General features: G+C 44.2%; 1 protein-coding gene across 1 annotated transcript in view; it reads right to left on the reverse strand.

Moving 5' to 3' along the window:
* Positions 1-2,977, reverse strand: part of LOC138800077 (zinc finger protein 585A-like) — a 42,373-nt gene extending 39,396 nt beyond the window's left edge. Inside the window, exon 1 of the mRNA XM_069981884.1 lies at positions 2,816-2,977. The gene's annotated coding sequence lies outside the window, so the exon portion shown is untranslated. The remainder of the gene's footprint in view (positions 1-2,815) is intronic.
* Between the last annotated feature and the right edge of the window lie 5,993 nt (positions 2,978-8,970).

The raw sequence follows: 8,970 nt of genomic DNA on the forward strand, positions 1-8,970 counted from the left end.
TTTCTTCTTTCATCTAGGAATGCCCTTAACCAGGAATAAGTCATTGGGATTACCAAGAATGCCCTTGCCCAACCAGGACCATCTTCAGATAAAAAAAGGTTTCCATGAAAGCCGCCTTCTTTCTAACATGTTAAACTCATATAAATCATACTAATCTGGAATGCCTTCTTCTAGTCAGGATTAGAAATGATCGAACAGTGCCGAAGTTCAGGTTTGAACAAACGTGAACCTTCGGCATTTGACTCCCGCTGCCTTCTCATTCCATAGGGAAGGTGGAGACAGGCCAAATACCGCCTGGAAAACAGGGATACGGCCTATTACCTAGGCTGTATGCCTGATTTCCAGGCGGTATTCAGGCTGTCTCCACCTTCCCCACGGGACAGGAAGGCAGTGGGAGTCAAATGCCGAAGGTTCACGTTCGTTCAAACCTGAACTTCGGCACTGTTCGATCATCTCTAGTCAGGATCTCCTTGGCTAACCAGGAATAATTTCTTCAAGTAGTGTTGAGCGGATATGATGAAACTGTCTGGGTTCAGCAACTTCTCTGAACCTGAACACTCTGCATTTATTTCCTGGCATCTGGAGAAGTTGTATGCGACCCAAGGGAGTCCTAAAAAACAAGCCCCTGACTGCATCCATGTTTTCCTGGCAGCCCTAGGGAGGCATCCAACTTCTCCAAATGGTGGGAATGAAAGGTCGAGCATTCAGGTTTGGACAGTCCACTCAACACTACTAACAAGTAACAGCCTCAGGCTAACTAAGAAGGTCTTCTATTCACCAAGCACTCAACAACAAGGTCTCCACTAAGAAACTGTTCATAAAACAATTTCCCTATATGTTCAGTGTTCATGCAAGCATCTTATCAGTGAAGGATGCCAACATATACCGCAGCATGCTGGCAGAAGACCCATAGACTTTAGTACCCCACAAATTGTCAACAAGTGCCTATGTACAGTACGTTTTCCACATATGTAGGTTATCTTTGCAGGGCTCAAAGTGCAACACAAAAAAATAGATGTTTGTTCCAAGCATCTACTACTCTTTCAGTAAAATAATAATACTCATGTTTCTCCTGATTATCTCCCAACTAACCTCAGATTGTTCCAGCTTGTTCTTTTGTTTAGTTTTAATTAAAAACACTTTTCCATTTACATATTTAAAGGTTTTGATCATGCCCCCCCTTTCCCTTATTTCCTTTAGACTATATATATTTAGATCCTTAAGTCTTTCCAGGTTTTATGCTTCAGACCGTCCGCCATTTGTGTAGCCCGTCTTTGGACCAGTTCTGTTTTTATCAATTTTATCCTTTTTTAGGCAAAGTCTCCAGAACTGGACACAGTATTCCAGATGTGCTCTCACTAGAGCTCTATACAGCAGGATCAAAATCTCTTTCTTCCTACTGGTTATACCTCTAGCTATACAGCCCAGCATACAATTTGCTTTCCCCACCGCCTGGCTGCACTGGTGACTTGTTGTAAGGCGGTCAGAAATCACTACCCCTAAATCCTTCTCTCCTGAAGTGTTCACTAACACAGAACTCCTGATGTGATTCCTTCTTCCCAAGTTATTTCACTTTCGGAAACACGTTTGAGTTCTGCAAAATAAACATATAAAGTACTTGTGGTAAATGGCTCAAATGCAGTTACTGAATAAGTCAAGGTGAATAGGGCTGCGTTCAGTGTACCGCAATATGTTAGCAACCCTTTTTGATAAGATGACGATGTCTTCCCTGAATGTAAAAAGCCCCAAATGGGGAATGTCTGGTTTATCAGTGACCTCCAACCAAGAAAGCTTTCATCTACCCACAAATGTCCTTCCCTAAGCACCAGCTACCTCCATATTTCTTTAATTTGAAAGCCTGTTAAGAAGACTTCAATAGTTTTCTTGTATGAAAACAAGGAACATGTCAACTACAATACTCTGAAAAATTGTCAAAATAAGGGTTGTTCAGTTTGGGTAACGATAGCTAAACAAAATCGTTCCCGTGATCTATCTATACCGAGAACTGTATACAGCAAAGGGGATGTCCTCTATATAAATAAGGGTTCAGCACTAGGGCAGAAAAGGATTCTTTACAGTAAGAGCAGTGAGAATATGGGACTCTCTGCTGGAAGAAGTTGTCATAGTAAACTCTGAAGTTCAAACAGAGGGTAATGATATTAGGGGGGTGCATTGCCTTCTTCTGGATAACAGGGTAACAGGCTAAGATGGATGGACATACATGTTTCAGCCTTAAAAACTATATGACTATGACAGCGACAACTGAGTACCAAAGTCTGTAGGAAATAGGGGATAAAGAGGAGAACTCTGACAAGGAGGGTCCTAGCCACTAGCCCTGCCAAAAGGTTAAAGGGAACCTGTCATCACTTTCATGCCTTCCTGAACTACAGCCATAGGGGCAGTTCCTGAAGGCTTCTCCCCATCCCCAGGATTGACAGATTTATACCTAAACAGGGAGAGATCTTTCATTCAAGGCCAGTGGGGCGTGAATATAGTGCTGGGGACCGCCCCAATGACTTTTGATGACAGATTCCCTTTAATATCTAAGTGTGATGACACAGTGATGCCCCCGCCACTAGGTGGCGCTGTTCTGCTTAATGCCCAGTAGGGGCAGCAAAGACTAATTCCTACACTATGAAAACTTCTGCCAGTCTCTATTAGCAGTATGTGCTAACTATATAATAGCCACAGGTACTAATCACCCACCATGTATACTACATTTCCTATACACTGTGCATTTCGTGTCCCCTCCGCCTACATCATAGCCATGCTCGTCTCCATGGTGTCCCCTGCAGCCCTAGAGGCCGCGTCTCACCTGTCAGGCGCAGACAACACTGGGGGGTTACATGCACAAGAAGCTCGGGCTCATTCCACCCTCACTAAATGTAAACTCCCAACAACATGTCGGCCCTTTATTATGTCATCTGCTCCGCATAGTCAGCGCTAGGGGAAGTGATCAATGTGTCACACGAGTCTTTGGGGTAGCAGCCATGTTTCCGTAGCTCGCTGGGGACGTGTTATAGTCACCATGAAAATGGCCGCCGCTCTGGAGTTATGCTGAAACAAGGGGGAGGAGCCTCCTGCGAGCACATCATGGCTGCGGCGTGGGGAGAGGGAGGAGACATACGTATAACGGACAGCTATGGATACATGGGAATGTCTTGTGGTACATACATGTACGTCCTGTACATGAATGTGTAATGGGTGTGTGGAATATAGATGGCTCCACCTGAACATGTACAGTATGTGGAGGGGCTTCTCCTCTACATGTACAGTATGTGGTGGGGCTTCTCCTCTACATGTAAAGTATGTGGTAAGGATTCTCCTCTACATGTACAGTATGTGGTGGGGCTTCTTCTCCTGTACATGTACAGTATGTGACATGGCTTCTCTTCTACATGTACAGTATGTGGTGGGGCTTCTCCTGTACATGTACAGTATGTGGTGGGGCTTCTCCACTACATGTACAGTATGTGGTGGGGCTTCTCCTCTACATACAGTATGTGACATGGCTTCTCCTGTACATGTACAGTATGTGGTGGGGCTTCTCCTGTACATGTACAGTATGTGGTGGGGCTTCTCCTGTACGTGTACAGTATGTGGTGGAGCTTCTCCTCTACATGTACAGTATGTGGTGGGGCTTCTCCTGTACATGTACAGTATGTGGTGGGGCTTCTCCACTACATGTACAGTATGTGGTGGGGCTTCTCCTCTACATACAGTATGTGACATGGCTTCTCCTGTACATGTACAGTATGTGGTAGGGCTTCTCCTGTATGTGTACAGTATGTGGTGGAGCTTCTCCTCTACATGTACAGTATGTGGCGGGGCTTCTCCTCTACATGTACAGTATGTAGCAGGGCTTCTCCTCTACATGTACAGTATGTAGCAGGGCTTCTCCTCTACATGTACAGTATGTGGCGGGGCTTCTCCTCTACATGTACAGTATGTGGTGGGGCTTCTCCTCTACATGTACAGTATGTGGTGTGGCTTCTCCTCTATATGTACCGTATGTGGCAGGGCTTCTCTACATATACATTATGTAGCGGGGTTTTTGTATATATACAGTATGTGGTGGGACTTCTCCTCTACATGTACAGTATGTGGTGGGGCTTCTCCTCTACATGTAAAGTATGTGGTAAGGATTCTCCTCTACATGTACAGTATGTGGTGGGGCTTCTTCTCCTGTACATGTACAGTATGTGACGGGGCTTCTCCTCTACGTGTACAGTATGTGGTGGGGCTTCTCCTGTACATATACAGTATGTGGTGGGGCTTCTCCACTACATGTACAGTATGTGGTGTGGCTTCTCCTCTATATGTACCGTATGTGGCAAGGCTTCTCTACATATACATTATGTAGCGGGGTTTTTGTATATATACAGTATGTGGTGGGACTTCTCCTCTACATGTACAGTATGTGGTGGGGCTTCTCCTCTACATATACAGTATGTGGCAAGGCTTCTCCTGTACATGGACAGTATGTGGTGGGGCTTCTCCTGTACATGTACTGTATGTGTTGGGGCTTCTTCTGTACATGTACTGTATGTGGTGGGGCTTCTCTTCATATACAGTATGCAGCAGGGTTTCTGTACATGTACAGTATGTGGTAGGGCTTCTCCTGTACATGGACAGTATGTTGCGGGGTGTCTGTACATGAACAGTATCTGGTAGGGCTTCTCTACATGTACAGTATCTGGTAGGGCTTCTCTACATGTACAGTATGTAGCGGGGTGTCTGTACATGGACAGTATGTGGTGGGGCTTCTCCTGTACATGGACAGTATGTGGTGGGGCTTCTCCTGTACATGGACAGTATGTGGCGGGGCTTCTCTACATATAGTTTGTAGCGGGGTTTCTGTATATGTACAGTATGTGTTGGGGCTTCTCATGTACATGTACTGTATGTGGCGGGGCTTCTCTACATATACAGTATGTACCGGGGTTTCTGTATATGTACAGTATGTGGCGGGACTTCTCCTGTACATGTACAGTATGTGGCGGGGCTTCTGCTGTATATATACATGGATTCCTATCCACACAGCTGCACATAAGACATCACATGTGGCCAGTCATGTTTCTGGTATTGTGGCCAGTCATTTTACTGTACAAAACTATACAGCCTGCTGACTTTTTTGTCTACTTGTTTAGATGTAAACCCCAAACAGACTATACAACAGAAGCCCCACATATACTGTACAAGTACATGAGAAGCCCTGCCACATACTATACATATACAGAAATCCCGCTACATACTGTATATGTAGAGGAGAAGCCCCACCACATACTGTACATGTAGAGGAGAAGCTGCACCACACACAATGTATGTAGAGGAGAAGCCCGCCACATACTGTACATGTACAGGAGAAACCCTGCCACATACTGTACATGTACTGGGGAAGCCCCACCACATACTGTATATGTAGAGGAGAAGCCCCGCCACATACTGTACACATACAGAAGAAGCCCCGCCACATACTGTATATGTACAGGAGAAACCCTGCCACATACTGTACATGTACTGGGGAAGCCCCACCACATACTGTATATGTAGAGGAGAAGCCCCGCCACATACTGTACACATACAGAAGAAGCCCCGCCACATACTGTACATGTACAGAAGAAGCCCCGCCACATACTGTACATACACAGAAACCCTGTTACATATTATATATGTAGAGGAGAAGCCCCACCACATACAGTACATGTACAAGAGAAGCCCTGCTACATACTATACATCCCTCTACATACTACATACTACTGTAGAAATCCCTCTACATACTACATACTAGAGGAGAAGCTCCACCACATACTGTACATGTAGAGGAGAAGCCCTGCCACATACAGTGCACGTACAGAAGAAGCCCGCCACATACTGTACACGTACAACAGAAGCCCGCCACATTCTGTACACGTACAGGAGAAGCCCTGCCACATACTATACATATAATAATAATATTTATGGTATAGTGTCCGTTCATTTTATTGTACAAAACAATACAGCCTGCTGAGTTTTATTTTGTTTAATTGTTTAGATGTACACCCTAAACATAGGACTATGATGGTCTGCATTATGACTTTTCCCCTGTACAAATACACTGTATAAACAGAAGTATTGGTGCATCTACATATTACACCTAAGAGGCTTATAGGGCATCTCATATTAAATCAATAGACAATAAAGAAACCTGTCACTAGTGACATCCTAACCAAACCACAGGAAGCATGAAACACTACTACACGAAGCTACCTTAAAACAGTGATATATGATTCACTATGAACCTCTGTGATATTTCAAACTAATTATAGTTGTATTTTCCTGGGACTCTGCATTATTCATATATCTAGGTAAATAGGGGCACATCTATCCATTAGGACCAGCAGCCACCCTGATGTCATGCAGTCCCTTTCCCAGTGAAAGATACAACTATGATAAGTCTGAAATGACACAGCTGTTTATCCAGACGACACTGATGTAGGGTAAAAGGGCCAGGCATACAGTTTCTATTCTAGTTTATCCCAAAGGCAGGGCTGTGGAGTCGGTAAGCCCCAGGTCCGACTCTTACTCCTGAATTTTATCAGGCTCTGACTCTTTCATAAATGACCTGTCAGACACCAGGGGAGTTATTTATCACACTAGTGTAAAGTAGAACTGGTTCTGCAGCTTCTTCATAATGTCCTTCATGATCCTGGGGCTACTTCTGAATGAATAGGGTAAAGATATAAAGCAGATTCGTGTGTGTGTGTGTGTGTGTGTGTGTGTGTGCAGTGGATGCAGCTAGTCTCCAGCCACCATGTCCTGAACTACACAGTACTAACTAAATATTCACCATGCACAAAGAAAAACTGCTAACAATGCCAGATAGTAGTGGTATAGGGGGTCAGGCATAGGCCCAGATTTATCAGCTCTCTATCAGTGTCTGAACGGGTAGTTCCTGTGGACCAGGATGGCAGCCAGTCAGTGACTGCAGCTGTGTCCCGCCTCACTCACTGATTGGCTGAGCGCTGGGAGCCCCCCAAAGCAAGCCAAAGCGCGGACCCAGTAATATATGTACCGGGTTGGGGGGTTAAGGGGGCAGACTTTGACATACTCACAGCACAATCCTGCTGCGAGTATGGATACCCATTGAAAAGGATCTGCAGCAGAATTGCTCTGTCCCGCCACAGCGCTCTGATTGGTTAAGCAACAGGTTAGGGGGCTGCCACTTACCTACGCGCAGCAGGATGGCAATTCCGCTGCGAGTATGTAATCCTATTGAAATTGTCAGGAGGAGAATCGCAGCGAATTTCGCTGTGGCCTCGCAGCATGAAATCTGCGGCGATTCCGTTACGCGTGAACCCACCCTGAAAGGGGTTGTCAAGCCAGGACCCCTTTCTCACTATGTTTGGGGAGGCGGTAAAAAATAACACACACTTACCTCCCTGAATGCCACCTGTACTCTGCTGTTCCAGTCCCAGTTGTGCGGCTGCTTCTGGGGATGGCTTGCTCAGCCAGTCAGAGGCACTCACTACATCTGCTAAATGGCTAAGTGGGCCTTCTATGTCATGTCCCTAAAATCAGAAGTAGCCCCACTACAGCGAGCAGGGTGGCAGAGTACGGGTGTCCGCCAGTGAGGTAAGCGTATTATTTTTTTTCAGTCATCGAAAATTTGGACATGTTCGCTCAACACTATTCATGAGATTACTGGTTTACAACAAAAATCACTGAATAGACCAGTCCGTTTTATTGTCATTTGTAATCTAGAAGAATCCAGATTTCTGGAGGCATTTCCAATGAAAACATGAAACAAAAGCAGTTATTTTAATGGAAATGGTGATATTACTCCCCTCTCTCTCTCATAATTTACAAATTTGTTATCTAACAAAGACATTACCTAGAGGACGTCTTCTCTTACACAGGCCCAAGCATGAAGACAATGGCAATTCTAAAATGACTAAACATAACCACAACCATTGTGAATAAGGATATAAAAAAAGCCTGGAACACTGTGTTTCCATTTTTTAAGGGATGGAATATGATTTTCTTGCTAACAGTGACTTTCAGACAGTGTTCATGCTGATAGCTGGCGCTCTGTGGCTTTAGACCACCCCCAGGGTGGCAGCAAAAGTCTCCATAAATTATTATTAGTGGAATACAATAAATTATTTTCTCAACCATAGTAAGGCCACATTCACACGTTAGTATATTTTCCTGAATGAAAATCTGGATCCTCTATCCGTTTTGCATCCGTATTGTGTTCCGTATTTTTATCTGTTTTTTGCGGATCTGCAAAAAAGGGGGTAGTGAAGAAAACAGAGGGGATGGCAAAAATGATGCCATTTGCTGTCCCAACCCCCCCAAAAAAGGTCACCTGGTCGTCTGGGGGCCATTTTACAGTCATTTCTATCAGGCAGGATATTTCTGGCAGGAAAAGCTTGGTGATGTCACAAAAAAACGGATCCGTGATACGGATGGTTTTGCAGATTGCAATGTACTCCCCACAAATTTTGTGCTCTCCATCTTCTATTGGGGTGTCCGTTCCGTAATTACGGGCTGTATTACAACATCCGTTTTTTTGTCACGGATTGAGGATCTGCAAAAAAACTGGATCTATGAATAGCACCATTAAAAATAATGGGTTGCAATGGATTCCGTATTTCCTGGTCCGGGAAAACGGATAAAAAATACTGACATGTGAATTTAACCTAAATAGTTGTATCCAAACATGGTTTGAAGTCTTTTTTTCTTTTTCATATTCATTATAATAAGTACTGTATATACTTTGAAAACAAAATAAAGAAATAAAAAAATAAAAAAAATAAGTGTTTCCTATGGCAAAGATCAATGGGTCTAAGGACTGGAGGCAGTGTCATAGGGACTATATTAGAGAAGTGCTTCTTCAGAGCAGCAATGTTTATGGAAACACTGACTATACCATACACATATAAATGGTTGGGGTCTGACACACTGCTAAAATTTAAGCTCAGCAGC

This window comes from Dendropsophus ebraccatus, chromosome 8 (assembly GCF_027789765.1).
Source record: "Dendropsophus ebraccatus isolate aDenEbr1 chromosome 8, aDenEbr1.pat, whole genome shotgun sequence".
In the NCBI taxonomy this organism is placed as follows: Eukaryota; Metazoa; Chordata; class Amphibia; order Anura; family Hylidae; genus Dendropsophus; species Dendropsophus ebraccatus.